The sequence below is a fragment of the Temnothorax longispinosus genome, chromosome 4 (assembly GCF_030848805.1).
Source record: "Temnothorax longispinosus isolate EJ_2023e chromosome 4, Tlon_JGU_v1, whole genome shotgun sequence".
Taxonomy (NCBI): domain Eukaryota; kingdom Metazoa; phylum Arthropoda; class Insecta; order Hymenoptera; family Formicidae; genus Temnothorax; species Temnothorax longispinosus.
The window spans coordinates 22,962,244-22,978,812 of record NC_092361.1 but is presented as its reverse complement, the minus strand read 5'-3'; the positions used below and the strand labels follow the sequence as shown (position 1 = coordinate 22,978,812).

The 16,569-nt window shown below is 37.4% G+C and overlaps 1 protein-coding gene across 4 annotated transcripts in view; it reads right to left on the bottom strand.

Moving 5' to 3' along the window:
- Ubx (ultrabithorax) overlaps nucleotides 1-16,569 on the bottom strand; it is a 98,425-nt gene that overhangs the window by 23,592 nt on the left and 58,264 nt on the right. The gene's annotated exons all lie outside the window — the stretch shown is intronic.

Sequence of the window (16,569 nt, the reverse complement as noted above, 5' to 3'; positions counted from 1 at the left end):
TATACGACAGCGAATGGGTACTGTTGAACAGTCACTTGGGTACAGTAGCGGAGTAAGCCCCGACGGTGGGGGCGCAAGCTCACCTTATCGGCCATTACTGCCTCGTAAAAACCCTCCCGTTTCACCTCTGCCACCGGTATCCAACCTAAACCAACCTCTCTTCTCGGCCGTAAGCAGACTCCTTTTACTCTATTTTTGCTCGCATACGGTGCGTGCCCAAGTGCATAAATATCCATAATATAACGACTTTCGCTCTATCGGCTTATCCTTCCGCGTTCGACTTGGATCGGTCCACTCGAAAAGTATAATTGATCAATGGTAATTGATCAAGAATAAAAAATGCAAATATATTATTTTTATAATCTTCCACATAATTTTTTCCCACATAATATCTCCTGATATAACTACTAGCAGAATAATGCTTACTAAAAACCTCAAATGCATGTTAATAAAGATATTAAACATGACGAAAACTTAAAGGTTTATAAGTAGACTCATAGTGTTACAACCTAATAAGAGTTGTAACATAGGATTGCGATATAGCAATTTGCTTTCAAATACGCAAGATTAATGTGTTTCAACGTCTTGATATAAAATAAATCGTGTAATAAAGTAACGTTTCAAGTTAATCTATGCTGATCTGTTATCAAAATGTAAAAAACGTACAAAGTCACATGGCGCACGACTCATGGATATACAGTTACAATTTCAAACAGCCATTGTATCCATATCATACTAAAACAAAGTTTATATCAGCATGATGTCTGTTATCGCGACGTAATCAAGTGTTCTACCGTCCAGGCTACTACCCCTCTGGGCATCTCTACCCGTCCCCTTTGTCACCCTGTGACACCCCCACGATTCTCACGCCAGGTTGTCATGCCGGGTTCGCACCGCGCCGGAAGGGTGTGGAGTTACGGCGCTGCGTTTTTAACGGTTATTTGTCACACGGACCCCATCGAGTCTGGTTCCCTTCCATTTCGGAATCTTCTATCAAACCTTCCTATTATCCCCGGCAGAATCATTCTCTCCATGTATTTTATTGGCACGCGTACCTTCCGAAACGTGAACGAGGTAGATCAAGAGCGATAGGCTTTTTCGAACTTTATAAATAAAATTAAGAGCTCTCTATATATCCTAATTAAATCAATTTCTTATATATGTATGCAAATAAGAAATATAGAATACTGTAACACTACTTGCTATTTATTATATATATACGTATAGAGATTCATTCTTAATTATTTATAGATTAAGATTAAGATTTAGAGATTAATTAAGATTTCCGTAGAGAAAATAATATTTCTCTTACGAAAAAAGTTTATAACATAAAACTGTAAAGTGTAAAAGATAGAAAAAAAAGAAATATACTTTATATATTTTTTGACTTGTTATTTAATTTAAAAATGAATAATAAAATTCTTTATTTTTCATGAGACATCTAAATATATTTACACGAATTTTGCAAAAATGCGTAATACTGATATATAGAAATTATATTTTCTTTTTAATAATTTACTCGCATTTACATGTTTCAAATTCAAATTATGAATCTTACTCTGCATGACGTCTCATCCATGAGATATCGCGTACTAAACGAAATTAGGGGATGAAATATCAAGATTACCGCACTCCCCGTGAAGTAAAAAGAGATGCGTATAGCTGTTTAACCGAAGGGGTGGATAAATTTTATGCTGAGACCCTAAAATGCTTTCATTTGGAGGAACAAAGAAGAAGGAGATCGGCAAGGCATGCCGGGAGGGATTGGCTGGCTGAACAGCAAAGTGGGAAAACCGTAGAGCACGTTTAGAAGAGCGAAAAATATTTCGGTCGTTATTCACGCCTTTCTTGAAAAATGTTTGCCCGTATATTCTAAAAAATTTCAACCTCGCAAAAACCTTCGTCCGACGAATTGTTCTTCCAAAAGTCTGAGTTGTAATAAAAGAAGTTTAAAGTCATCATATCACAAAATATTGTGAGAGAGATAAACTTTTTTTCTTTTACAAACTCTCGAAATCATTATAAAATTTTCAAATATTTATCAATTTATAATTATTAATTCGATTCGTTCCAACCAATTCTTGTATTGTTACAAAAAGCACACGTTAAAAAAAAAATAATCTTGAAAAGAACAATATATTGGAAAGATCAAACTTGGAACTCGGATTGTTGAATGAAAAAAATTTCACCAAGTAATCAAATGCTTTTTTCGGATCGTTGAGAACAGTTTCAAATGTGAAGGGGAATGCCGGTTGAAAGAGATCTGCCGAGTTTCGACGTATTCGACCATAAACTGAGGCAGGGAGCGACTTAACTGGTTGCCAACTCTAACAAGAACAGCCAATACGTTGATTGCTGCTGGGGATTTGCCGATATAACTTTGCAAAACACGATGCCAAAGCTTGCCTTCGGTAACCCTCACTCCTTTTCCGCTTCCCTTCCGTGCTACGTGCACGTATATACATATACGGAGTCGAATCATACATGGGACCAATCAAATCAAAGTAAGTGAATTGGGTCCATGAAGGACTTCCCAGAGTTCCTCCTGAGATATCTCCTGTAGGCTTACCCCCTCGAGTTTCCGCAACGTTGGGCAGTTTTTGTATGTAAGATTAACGATACATCAATCGTAGGGAGGCCTTGTATTTCTTGCTTCCAAATTAAATAATAATTAATGTTCGAATACATACGTTATATAGAGAATTTTAACCAGATCAAATTATATTTTTGAAACATAATAAAGACAAAAATCTTATATAGACAAAGATTAAATGAATGTAGATACTTCATATTCCTGTATTATTATTATGCACTTGTGTTTTGCAATTGTAATGTTTTTTTTTAAATTTAAAATTTGAAAAACTTTTAACTGTACTAATTAATTTGATAAATTTTCAATAAATTACTACTTGCATAAAATATATTAAGGGGTTACATACGTTTGACAGGCCTTAAAACTAGATCAAAATTGACATACTTTTATTGCACGTAAATTATGTTTTATTAAAAAATGAAAATACATGTTTTGTAGAATAGTTTTTTGAGAATATCTCCCGAAAATTTAAATAAAAAATATCAAAAATTGAGGTCCTGGCAGCTATTTTCCCGAAACAGTGTTTTAAAAATCAGCACCAGAAATATCTCGGATAGTAGTGAACCGATTTACATGAAATTTTTTACAGTTACTCTCAATACAATAATCTAGTGCTTGTCATAGGATATTTTCTATTTATGACTTAGTTTTTTTATAAATAAAAGAAGACAGATTTTCGTAGTTAAAAATCGCATTTTTCGCAATATTAAATATTTTTAAAATCGGCTATGACAAGCACTAGTTTTCTTCATCCAGTTTAAATTTTTTTTTTTTTTTTTTTTTTTTTTACGTGAGAGGTATCTCTGGTACCGCAAACGCGGTATTTTTACATTTTTACAGACACCGTTCGAGAAAATACCTGCCAGAACCTCAATTTTTGAAAAAAATTCTCAAAAGACTATTTTACAAGATAAGTATTTTTATTTAAAAAAAATATATATATAATTTTACCACAATAAATTCAAACGTAATGTCAAATGTATGTAACTTTAACTCAAGAGATTTTAATGTTATATAAAACAAATGTATTTATAGTAAGTATGTACTGTTACGTACTCTGTTATAATATAAGTGCTATTATTTTTTAAAGTTAAAATATATCTTAAATGAATTTTTGTATTTTTACAAACATGGCAATAAAAATTAAGGGAATAAATAATCGTATACGAATATGCCCGTTCGACGCATCTTTCTGTATTATAAATTATATCAACTCTTTTTTTAGTTCCTTAGTTTCCTTCATTTGGAAATACTTAACATTAAATGCCCCTTTTGAGCATATCCTACAACAATATTCCGTTTCATTTGAGGCGCTACAGTCCGTTCACGTATCACCAGTTTTGGTCTTCCGGTGCCATCCGGAACGCGCTCACGCTCTCGAAGAACCCTGTTTGCACGCGGCACGGGAGTACCGAGGACACTTGGTATGAGGAACGCGTAGCTACGCAGCAAGATCGTAGCTCAACGTGGGATATACCCTCCTCCAGCCTTGCCAAGGTAGGTAATCCTCTCGGGGGCGTGAGTTACTGCCTAGCGTCCCTCGCGTTCTACTCTCTTCTCTCCCACCTTCTTCCATACCTCCCAGAACCCCTTCCACGTCTCCCTTCCCTTTCACGCTCTACCAGGACCTTCGTCTCGTTTTCTGCCAGGGCGTCTCCTCCTTCTCTTTACTCTCTCTCTCTCTTTCTCTCTCTCTCTCTCTCTCTCTCTCTTTGTCTCTCTTCATACTCTCTTTCCTCTCTCAGGGGCTGCCAAGAAAGCACTGGGAGAAAGTTGGCGGACGAAGGGAGAAGGTAAGATGTTGCTACGTGGCACAGCTGGAGCGCATTAGTCAACCGTAATTAATAAGTTATATACAACGGAGACTAACGAAGAGCGCGGCATTACACTGCCGAGACATCGTCTCTCTTTTAGGGGAGAGGCAACGCGACCTCTCGGGGTGTGACGACGGAAACCTCAACGATCATAAATACATGCTAAAAACCTGGCAGCATAAATAAACTAAGGGTTGACACTCGCAAATGAGGAACAGCAAAGACGTATATTTCTTCTACGGCTACCAGTAGGATTAGTGGTCAGATAAAACGCTTATAGAATTTTGCTGCATCTCGTTGCTGCGTGTAATAAACTTAACGTTTCTTACGTCAGCAATAAGTCGAGCGAATAATCCAAATTATAATAAAATATTAAGAAAGAAAAATATTTAGAGAAGTTGAGTTTACGATTGCTTGAAATAATAAAATTTGTAACTGTATAAGACCTATATAAATCACATATACATATGTCATTTATAAAAAACTTATCATTTAACAAATACAAAGAATATATTTATACTCAAGAAGATTCATCAAGCCAGTTATCGAATTATATATTGTGTGAAGTGGAGTAATCTTTTCAGACCGTGTAATTTCGAAATACAAAGTTGATTTGGTAAACTCGTTCTTACGTGCAATCGCGTAAAACGATGCAGCATACACTGGGAGAAATTATGCGACGCGAACAAGAATGCCGCCAGTAGCTAGTGGGATATACCATAAGAGGACCGAAGGAAGCTATAGCCTATTCGAGAATAAGATATCAGCTTTAGCGTGCGAGCACTTTTTAAATAAGCGCCGCGAGCAAGGTGGCGACTTTACTCCCACGCAAGTGAGACATCTGAGTAAGCGGAAATAATGAAAGAAATGACCAAGATTTTCATAATATCGCATCGTACAAGTTGTCTGGAAATTTGTATTAGCTGTACATTACTTTTATATGTTTAATCGTTATCAATATTTTTTATCTTTATAAATAATAATTACGTAATATTTTAATATCCAATAATGCTCCGAAAAAATGATTCGATATAAAATCATGTTTCTACAAAACTATTTATACAAAATCAATCATTTGTACCGCATATTATATATAATTATAACTAACCATTTGCAATCTATACGAATGTATTCTAAACACATTTTTAATTGAATGATTTGCTGATCATAATCAGCACATTGGGTTGCAATTTACATTGTCGAAATAGAACGAAGGTCGATCATCAGCCGTCATTCGTATACTACTCAAAATGATACTCGTCCTCTGCGTTTTAATGAAGTACGTGACTCGATCCGTAGACGGAATATCATTAACGCGCTTCTGAGTTACGTGATTCGTTGTAATTCATCCATCGCCGCATCTGATGACACGGAACGAAGACACTGATTGGCTGACAGTCTGTCGAAGCACGCAATTAATTGCGAGCAAAAAGTGGTCGGCAGAGATCCTGACGATAATTTCGCGTGTATCCCCTCAAGAAATTTAATTAACACACACACGCGAACATAAGCCGTTCCTCTTTTACTCTTTTTCATCTCTCGTTTCCTGACACTCGAACAACGAGAGCGAAATGGAGAACGGGGGCGAAAGGAAGAAAGAGGAAGCTGGGAGGAGGAGAAGGAGGAGGCGAAAGAGAAGGAGGGAGGATACGAGGTGGCTTCTCCACAACGAGCCAGCTGCTACTCGCGGTAATCGTAATAATTATGCAAAGACCGAACGCAACGGTGCATCTCGAGCGAAAGGGAAGAGAAGGAGGACGCTGTGGGACGGGGCACGCAAAAGGAGCAAGCCGAAGTGAGATGGTGGTGGAGATGGCATGCAAAGGAGGCTCGGCATAGGTAAGCGAACCGAGCCGGTTGTAAGGCGACACCTCGCGGCTCCGTACATCTTTCTCCGTCTCCCTCGTTTCCCCTATTCGGCGGGGGAAAAGAAACGACGAACTTTCCCTTTCTTGTTGCTTTTCGTTTCCACGCCCAGGGTTTCCATTCCACGAAGTTCTACCCGAATAGTCATTGTTGTTTCCTCGTGCGAAAATCTCGTCGAAGAGAAACGATGGTTTACGATTTGACGTATTTCCCATTGTTCCACCTTGTTTATTTTGAATGCCCATCGTTATTATAATGGCGCTATTTTGTCAATGAATTTACGATTTTCCTATGACATTTTTTTATACGTTCGACTATTATAAGACAGACGCTTGGCAAAGTATTCTCTTGAGCGTAAATAATCACCAAAGGAGGCGAGAGACCAAAAAAGGACATTTCGAAGACGAAAGATGGTGGAGAGCCCAATACAGGTGGGTAACGTCGCGACACCTTCTAATGAAACGGATCGTCTGTCTTACTTACATCGCCACGCATCTATAAACTCGCATGCCTGGTAACACGCACACAAAGTCGACGCGTATGCGTATCCGCCTGTTGTAAGAGGAAGGGGGGACATGGTTACCAGCGGGCAACCGACCCACGAACCATCCACATATATCTGCGTCTTAAAAGGAATTCAAGAATATATTTTACATATGCTTTATTGCCGCCTTATTTCCAACTCTGCGGCCATGGCCCTCGAAGAGAAGATCGCAGTGGGTGCGTACGGATGCATTCCGTCTCCACAGAAAGCTGTTTGGATTAACGCACAAAGTTGCGCGAATTTTGCCGCGTAATTCCGAATGCGAATCTTCCTTTCGGACTGTCGGATGCATTATTATTAGTTCGTAAACGAAGTGGCAACGATTAGAGCTAATCATCCGTTTCTGCAGACGCTCGAGCGCGTTTACTTGATAAATTACGAAGATTGTCTCTTAGGGTGATGAAGCTTTTCGAGATATCCGACGTTCTAATTATAGATCGAGAGGAACGGCAGGGAGAGCGATGTAAATCTCCTACGTATTCCCTCGTGGCTACGTGTCTCAGGGTAATGACTTAACTTATACGCATTAATAAGTATCGGACTAGATGATTTGATAATTTGCAAGCGGGGCTACGGATTGCCGGCGAACCTTTTTACGTTCTTTTGTGATACAGAGGCTCCTTTCAGAGCGGAGCAAGACATAGAGGGCAGGTCTCCTGTTCTTGCGATTCGACGAAGCCCCGGGGGGCCTACCAGTACGTACAAGCGCGGCCTGAAGGGGAAGGGAGAAGAGCCGGTTCCGACGAATAAGACGCCATCGCGCGTTTAACCTGCAAGAAACTATGATTACCGTCCGGTTGAACTGCACTTTGAATTTGGATTTTCGGAAACGATAATACGTTAGATACTATCCCAGTGCGCAATTACTAGTGATTGCTACGGACAGGTTTGAAATTTCGTAGGGAGAGCAAATTATACTTGACGCGTCGAACGTGGCGCGCGCGATAATAGCAGAACGAAACATTGTTCGCATTTAAAGAGCCGCAAAAAAACAATCTTGGGACGAAATATCTCTCTGCGAGCTCGTAGTTTTGGAGATGCAAGATGACGACACGGCGAATATAATTGCTATGACGCAAACTTTTTAAGATAAGAATGCTATTATAACCCGTAATATTTATCTCTTCTTTATTGCAATTAGGTCCCTAAGTTTCTAACAAATATTCAATATAAAATGTAGAGTTACAGTGAAGAAAAAATTTGTTCCGTTATTCAAAACGTATTCCAGTTGTAGTTTTCATCTCTCGTAGACTAATAAAAAGGAGGGAGGGTTACAGACGGAAATGCGGAAGAGGCAAAAGGCGCGATTGTTCCATAGCACGAAAATAATAATGAACTCGCGTAAATCAAGAAAGTTGGAGGGTGAACTACTCGCGTAATAATCCATTCACACATATCCGCAATACGCGAGAGCGAGCTGCCAAAAATGTTCTCCGCGGCAACCTTTCCGGCATATTAAATGTCATGTGCGTGGCTCACCAAATCCAAAAATAACGGATATTCCGCGAAAAAGTTGAGCGAGACGGATCGGATTATCGAGCGACGCGTAATGAGTCTCCGGCTCTATCGAGATGTCCGGGACTTGGACCGAATCCCCCGACACGCTATGGATTATCTAGATTCCGCGATTCCGCGCAAAAGGGCGAAAAAACGGAAAGAGTTGGTTCGGTCCGGTTGGTTGGCGAATGGTTAGCTGTTGCAGGTTGGCCGGTCTCGCGGTTAAGATGGACGAGGCGGCACGCTACGAGATCTTATCCAAGCGCAGCAGCGGCCACTGAATCATTCGCTTTGAATAGGGCTTCACTCCCTATATTATATCTATAGATACTAACCTCATACCTACGCCCATGTCCACGAGACAATATACCCTCTTTCGTGAGGGTATATTGGAAAAGAGAGAGAGAAAGAGAGAGCAAAAGTGTCACAGAGGGAGAAGAAAATAGTAAGATCAATCAAATACGAAGTTTAAAATATCTTAAATTTAAGTAATTTTTTTTCAAAAATACTATTATTCTTATTTCATTAGTTACTTTTAGACCTTTATATTTTTAAATTAATAGAAAGCATTGTGTATATTAAGTTATTGTATTACATAGTGCTACCATATGTTATTATCACAGATCGCTACCTTAAATTTTGCAAAAAATGCTCTCTATGTAGTTTTATTACTTATCAATCCGCAATATTAGCTAGAATCTTAATTAGTGTAAATGATACTGTATTTCAGTAACTACATTTGAGTCTTTAACAAATTCTTACAACTCTTGAAAATTGATAGCGAAAAAATTCTTCGAAAGGATTTGCTACAAGAAGATTAACGAATATAAATAAAAAAGAAGGCAATGTAATATAAAAAATTATAGATATACGACGAAGTAGAATTTTACTTCATGTGTACTTGTAATGATGCGTTAGCCAATTACCTTTCTACAACTTTTATAGAAGATATATTGCCGTAACGTGCGTTATATAAATTAGAAATATTTATTACAAAGAAGATACACGATAAGCAATCCGTGCGAAGAGAAGATATTAATATTAATTATGTAGCTCTTATCGTGTCATGCACGTACATGAATCGTTTAGTACGCTCAATGACTTAAGGCGGTGCATTACTCCTCTCAAGATCGTTAATTAGCGATAAATTCATTAACTTGATGAAATATAACATAAGAGATAGGACACCAATCTATATCTTAAGTATCCCCGGCAGTAGTCGGGCAGTAGCGTCGCTAGAGGTGGGGGAATAACCCGGGCTGCGCTCGAAAAAGAGGTTCGTGCCGTAATTGTAAACATTGGATTAATGCAAATGCGCGCTTAAAAGCTTAATTGCTTTGATAAAGCATGGCGGTGCATTAAATTCAAATGCATGTAAATTAATTCAAATTTATGAGAAATAGGTGGACGCGGAGCACTTACTGGAAAAGAGGGAAAATAAAAATTAGTCCCCGCGGGGCCAGCCCTTGCGATGAGACTCTTTTTTCGTTCTACCCCCTTCCTGCCTCCCTACCTCTCGCGCTACCCCATGCCCTCCTACCAATTCCCTCTACCGCGCCCCTCTATTTCGCCAACACGCCATGTTGCCAACCAGATTGGCTGTGGTGCAAGTATCGCCGATAAATTTCGTCTTCGGCTTTCGTCTGATAAATGTCGAATTTGAACACATCGATCGGCTGCGTCGGTAATTAACAAACGCGAGCTTCTTCATTCGAACGCTCGGGTTAATTAAAGTCAATAACTAATATATGTTGTGCGAGACAAGCGCGACTAATTAGAAATTATTCAACTGTATTAGCAATTACAATTTCTTCAATAAATGTGCATATATATGTCCGATAATATTTTTCACACTGTCAAGTTCTTCATAATTATCAATTATAATTTTTTCTTCTATTTCTGTAACAATGTAATATTCCAATAATAATTATAATAACATAAATATAAAATTAATTTCCAATTGCGTTTTAAATTGGGCAGTCTATTCATTTGATTTATTATAGACAGTTTATGATGGCAAAGGATACAGAATTTTGTAAAGTTCGAGTTATGATAAAAAAAATACTTTTCATTGATATCATATATCTATTAAATAATAATCGTGTGCATCCCACAACTGCGATAAAGATTCATCAATTTCTTTCCAATCTTGATCTAGATAAGCGCGTTTTACAAGAACTCGATTCGTGGTATCGAAAACCAACCAATCATTGACGCCGCGGCAACTTTATCGTTGTTACTCACTCTCGCGCCACGGTTACTCTCCGGAGGGATTACATAAATTACACCGGAATATTATCCCTGTCTATACAACGGATTGATTAATGATAATGTATTAAAACGATGTTTAAATTAGCATCGCGCGATTTCTGGGCTTTTACGACGTGATATAATAAAAGTTTAATGAAATGACGTAACTCAAGATTGATGATAATTAGGAAAAATGTATTTAAATTAGCATATATAAATATATCAAAAGAATTATATATTGTTTTGGACTGTAGTCTTTAGCAAATTTTGAACATAATTTTTATTTTTGCTTTTTTAAGGCAGCACACGTGTTTATGTGTAATTACCATGTTATTAAAAAAATCTCAACAACATTAAAGAAAGTGACTAAAAAGCATGTATGCGTAAAGAATTATACACATATTGATACCATTACAATATCGTTGTAAATATACTCTGAATGTGAAAAGATGCAAACCACTAGGTAGTAGCATAATGCCCATAAGGCATGAAAACTCGTCGACAATTTTATTAATGTTAGAGGTAACTTGATTCAATCGATACGTAGTTAAGCGTTAATAAAATTACTGCTGTAAGCTGCTGTAATCATAAGCCCTACAGTAAGCTGCTTGTATCACGCTATTTACTGTGATCATCGGCAGTCTCGTTAACATTATGGTGCACACGAAATGTTGCTTAACCACAATTTTAATCCAGAAAGAAATGAAAATTGAAAAAAAATTTATTTTTTAAGATAATATCCCTCTAAGAGATATAAAAATATAAAAATTCTTATCAAAATAACGCAAAAGTGATTAATACTTATACACACTTTAATTTTGAATATTTTGATACTTTCAAGAAAGAGTTTTGAAATTTAAAACTTTATATAAAAACTTGAATAAAGAAAAAAGATGTTTAGATATAAGAAATATATAAGATATCTATCTATAGACCCTGTTCGAGAAGCGATCGTCTTAAATGTGTACCTTAAACATAGTAGCACGCATGAGTTACCAAGAGATGTAGAGATCAAACGTAACTAATCATTAAATCGGTCTACATCCAGTATATTGAGTTGTTGTAAAGATATCTTTAGCCTTTTCTCACCGAGTTTTCTAACGCATTCGATACCACCATTATTATCGCAAACTCAGCTGCCTTTCCGTTTACAGTAAACGAGACCATTTATTCGGTTTTACTTGTTTTTCATAACGCAATATAATTCTTCGTCTCATTACTTGTGGCTTTACCCTTGTGGCTATCATCGCTACTCGCTAATTTGCGGAAAACAGTAATTATATCTTCTTTTTGCGGAAGAAAGAAAACAAGTATAAACAAGCGTTGTGGTATCTGCTTCTACTTTTTTAACAACAGAATCTTTTTTGTGTACCGATATTTAATTTTACGTAACACTATCGCATCACAAAATCTCCGTAAGACGCGCGAGCAAAGCTCCTCCTATAGTAATTATTCTCGTTCCAACCAGTCAAGTGTGGCTCACACCATTCCTTCGTTACTCTTCACCTTCTTCGCTTCCACCTCTTCGTCGTCCCTTTCTGCAATTTCATTCTCCGAGTCTCTCACGAAAGTATGGCTACGCGAGTTCCCTAACTAAAAGTTCTTTTCACAAATTGCTGGTTATTACAGACGTTACATCCATGTAGTTGTTATATGTTCACCGATGCGGTTTTGTGCCACCTTGTTTATTGAAATTCGTTTTTCTTTGGTATTTTTTTCCTTTTTGTCTTAATCATTAATAATTGGTGAATTATAACATAAATTAAATTTAACGGAAGAAGAAATGTAAAGAAATCTGCAGTTTAAAAATTACTATTCTATAGCAATTATTTTTACAAAATCAATTATGTGAAATTGCATTTTTTAACGTTTATATGTATATTATTTAATGTCGCGATATTGAGTTATATATATAATATAACCTTCGATCATTTTTGTTGTGGTTTTCTCTTAATATAATACAAAAAAAATATGAGTTAGTTGATATTCCAATGGTTATGTTTTCCATTCGAAACACGGAGAATAGAAGTCTACCTGACATAGAGAATAGCAAGGAAGGTAGAGCATGAAGAAGATAAAAAAGGGATAGAGAAGGACCGGGTACAATAAAGAGGGACATCTAAATGAGGAGTGAGAAAGAGGAATGGAACGACAAACAGTTAAGAAAGGCAGCCATGGAGATGATGGAGGGAGAAAAGAAGACTGAAAGGCATCGCGAGGCGAAAGAGTGAAGCACATGTACGAAGAAGAAATGAGGGGGCAGGTGAGGAGACAGGAAGGGGGGATATCAAGAGCGGACCTCCCAAGTTGCGGCGAAATGGCGGATCATCATCGTCGCGTCATCCGTGAGCCGAATACTCTTGTACCTCGATTATTAAACTGCCTGATACATTGCGTATTCTGCTCGTCGCCGTGTTAAAAAAATTATTGAGCCAAGTATCTGAAATTCCTACTTATAGCATAAACGAGTTTTACGATGCTGTACATTCTTTTTGATCATCGACCGCAAACTTTCGTGGATTTCGTAAATAATTGGATTTTAAAATGTGTGGTATGCATTATTAATCCTTTAGAATATATGCGTACATTTTACACTGCTACTATTATGTATACATAATTTCATATTGTATATTAGTAAATTATTAGATTATTAACGTTTTTACATTTAGAAAACTATTTAAAGGATATAAAATAATTTTTGAAAAATATTTAAAAAATAAACGCCGATACAATTTATATAATTACCAAAGAATACGTTAAAGTGCTCGATAAATTTTATACTCATAACTTTTCTTCATATTGACAAAAATAATGATGAAATTGACGTAATTGTAATCTCGCGCTGCGCGTGTACTTGCGGCGCGATCGAGACACTACCGTGTCTCTTGATCAAATTTCAGTTTTTAAAAATTTTTAACATAATAACGGTCTCCTGAAACTATTCCTTAATGAAGTTGTGAGGACTACCATCTTACATTTCATCGCTATTTAAGTCGCAAACGAAGCTACCATGGATACAAGTGGTCGACAGATGATATTGAACCAACAGATATTAATTTTGGGGATGTACGAAATATTTCCAGACCGGGGGATTCTGATCCCCAAGCGTGTAAGGGGAAGATAAGGCACGGTGTGCCTAGCTCATAATCAATGGCTGTCGAGCAAAGTTATAACATGGATGACAAATAAATTTCCCCGAACTTACGGACCGCGTAATGTTTCTTGTGCAATCACGTATCGTTACTGTATTATTAACACTGCAAAATGCTTGTTCGACGTTAAAAATACACAGTACATAAGAAACTTATTACTACTCATTTATTTAAGAATAAATATAATATATATATAAATTAAAAATTTTTTTATTAATTTAAAAGTAGACAATTGCAAACATAAGAAAAAATTAGATTAATAGGCAATCGATATGAATAGATTAATAAACATAATATAAAAGAATTAACTTTGCATTAGAAATAGTACTTGATTGAAAAATATACCGAAGTTACAAAGAAAATGTGATATGAGATATGCAAGGGATATTTCCTACATATGACGCAGATGCACAACTCTGTCACAGTTAATACTTTACGAGTTTTCCGAATAAATTGGTAATTGTAATTCGATGGAGAACTGATCAAGGAAATTGTTGCGGACGTGAATGCTATTGGCACGTGGAACAACCGTAATATGATACGCAGTACCACGTGCGTCTCTAAGGATGCAGCCATAACGATTGGGGAGCCGAAACTCCCCATAGCCTACGTTTCTAGAATGTCGATGCCTACATCTGCCACTTATACTTGTAAGCAACATGGAAAAAGAAAATATATCAGCCATTTTCTCTTTAAAATCACATTAGTCGTATTTCAAAAATTTGACTGCTCAAATCTCAATAATTACTAATATTTCTTTTTCAAAATATTCTTGAAAAATTTGATATAAAAAAAAACTTCTAAATCTTTCGTAATCCGATACGTCGCATATGTGGTTTTTGATTAAGCTTTCGTCCCTTCTCACAACTGAGATACGGATTTTATGAGTGCAATCATTACGAACAAAATTCGAAAATCCCTACGGATGTTCTGGCAGAATGGCGTCACCGTACACCATATGCTGCCATTTTGGTGATATTTGTTGTCCGCTATGGTGTCCAGACGGCGAATAAATCTTGCGTTACCCTCTCAAAGGGGCGGTCTGATCGGAAAAAGATCGAAACTTCGAACGCACGGAAATTATGGCCGCTGATTCCATTTTAAAAATTAAAAAAGATCGTAGCTTACTTTCTCAATAATTAGTTGTACGATAAAAATTAAAAATTAATTGAGGAACAAATATAATTCGTACTTGTATAATGTTTACGTTAAAAAAATCTCAATAAAATTACAAAATTAAAATATATCTTCTGCAATTGTATCAATTTCATAATATTACGCAAACTATATTATTTATTATGTCTGATTTTTTATTTGAACATTTCGACACGCGCAGGTATTTTGACATAAACAACGTTCTTCCGACTTCTTATGAATAAGCAATAAGTACTTTCCTTCTTCGCTCTCATCTTTTATTCTTAAACGTTATTCCTGTCGTGACCGAGCATTCTATTCCCAAGCGTTATTCCCGACTTGGATTGCCTCTACCCTCGCGGCATATCTAGATACACTTGCCAGTCAATATTAATGTCTATATTAACGACGGTATACTTCCCTCTCGGCCTTGCGCATCGCTAATCGTGGCAGGATACGAGGAGAAAATGTTAAGTAGAAGTCATTATTATACGTAATGCAAGATTCCGATAACAATTGAATAGCATTACCTAAAAGAGCAACCGTATTACGCAAACGCGTGTATATACTCTGCTTCTGATAGAATCGGTTAATTAAGTAGCCTTCATATATGTGTCATACACCGCATATTATATCATACCCCGCGTTATTGTCGTTGACATATATGGCATGACACATATTACTGTCATTTTAATATGCAAGTGCGAGCCCATCCCTTCGTGTTATTCTGTAAATTAATCATCGTTTAACTAGCGCGCTCGCGAGTTCTTCCGCTGTCGGCCTTTTCCTTAGTGTCACCTTTGTTTCTCAACCCTAAAAGAGAATTACGTGTTTAAGAACTGTGAAAAGAGTACAGTAAGAACGCGGCATATAAATACGCGCGGACGCGCCACGTATGATCATATTGCGCCCATTAACATGGCGAAAAGTTGCTGCCGCTACCCGGAAAGCAAGGGAGCAGCAACCACGAAGCCTTTAAGCCACGGCGCACGGAAGTTTCCCCACTGATCCTCGGTGCTAGGCGAGTTTAAGCCCTGGGATTCTGGAGTTACTGCCATCATGGCACACCATGCACCACTGCCTATAGGTATAAGTATAGCTTTCTAGCGTGCGAGCACGGAGTGTACTTGTAGCCTGAACGCCTAGCGTTTCATTCAACCTCTTTTTCTCTCTCGTTGCCTCCGCTTTCGCCCCATCCCCTGTTGCGAACCCCTTCTACAACTGTTTCCTCCCGCACCGATGCTCCCCCTACGGCTCCTCTTCTTTCTCTGTCTCTTTGTCGCGCTCTAACTTCGTCTACCTACCTCCCTTTCAGAGTGCGCTTCCATTGCTGAGTCGTGCAACCACGATCTAGTGCATCCCTATCGCGACAACGATCGTTCTCCGGACCACGGTAGCTGATATTTATGGCTTTTGCGGCGCGATGTTGAAGTAGTTAAATTGCTGATATTAAATGAGAAACCCGCGAGAAATTGCTCGCTCAGGATAACGCCGCACCCGCAAGGATTTGCGGGATTTCGGGCGAGCATTCCGATAGATATTCGATAGATATATAGCGTCATTCTGTCACAGGATTATGTTAATGCCAATGCCGATATTTTCTATATTTTGAGTTATAAAAGTTACTTTGATTACAAGACACACAGATGTGGATAATATTAATCAAATATAGTAAATAATTGCAAAAATAAACAAATTAACTTTTTATAACGTGATGTT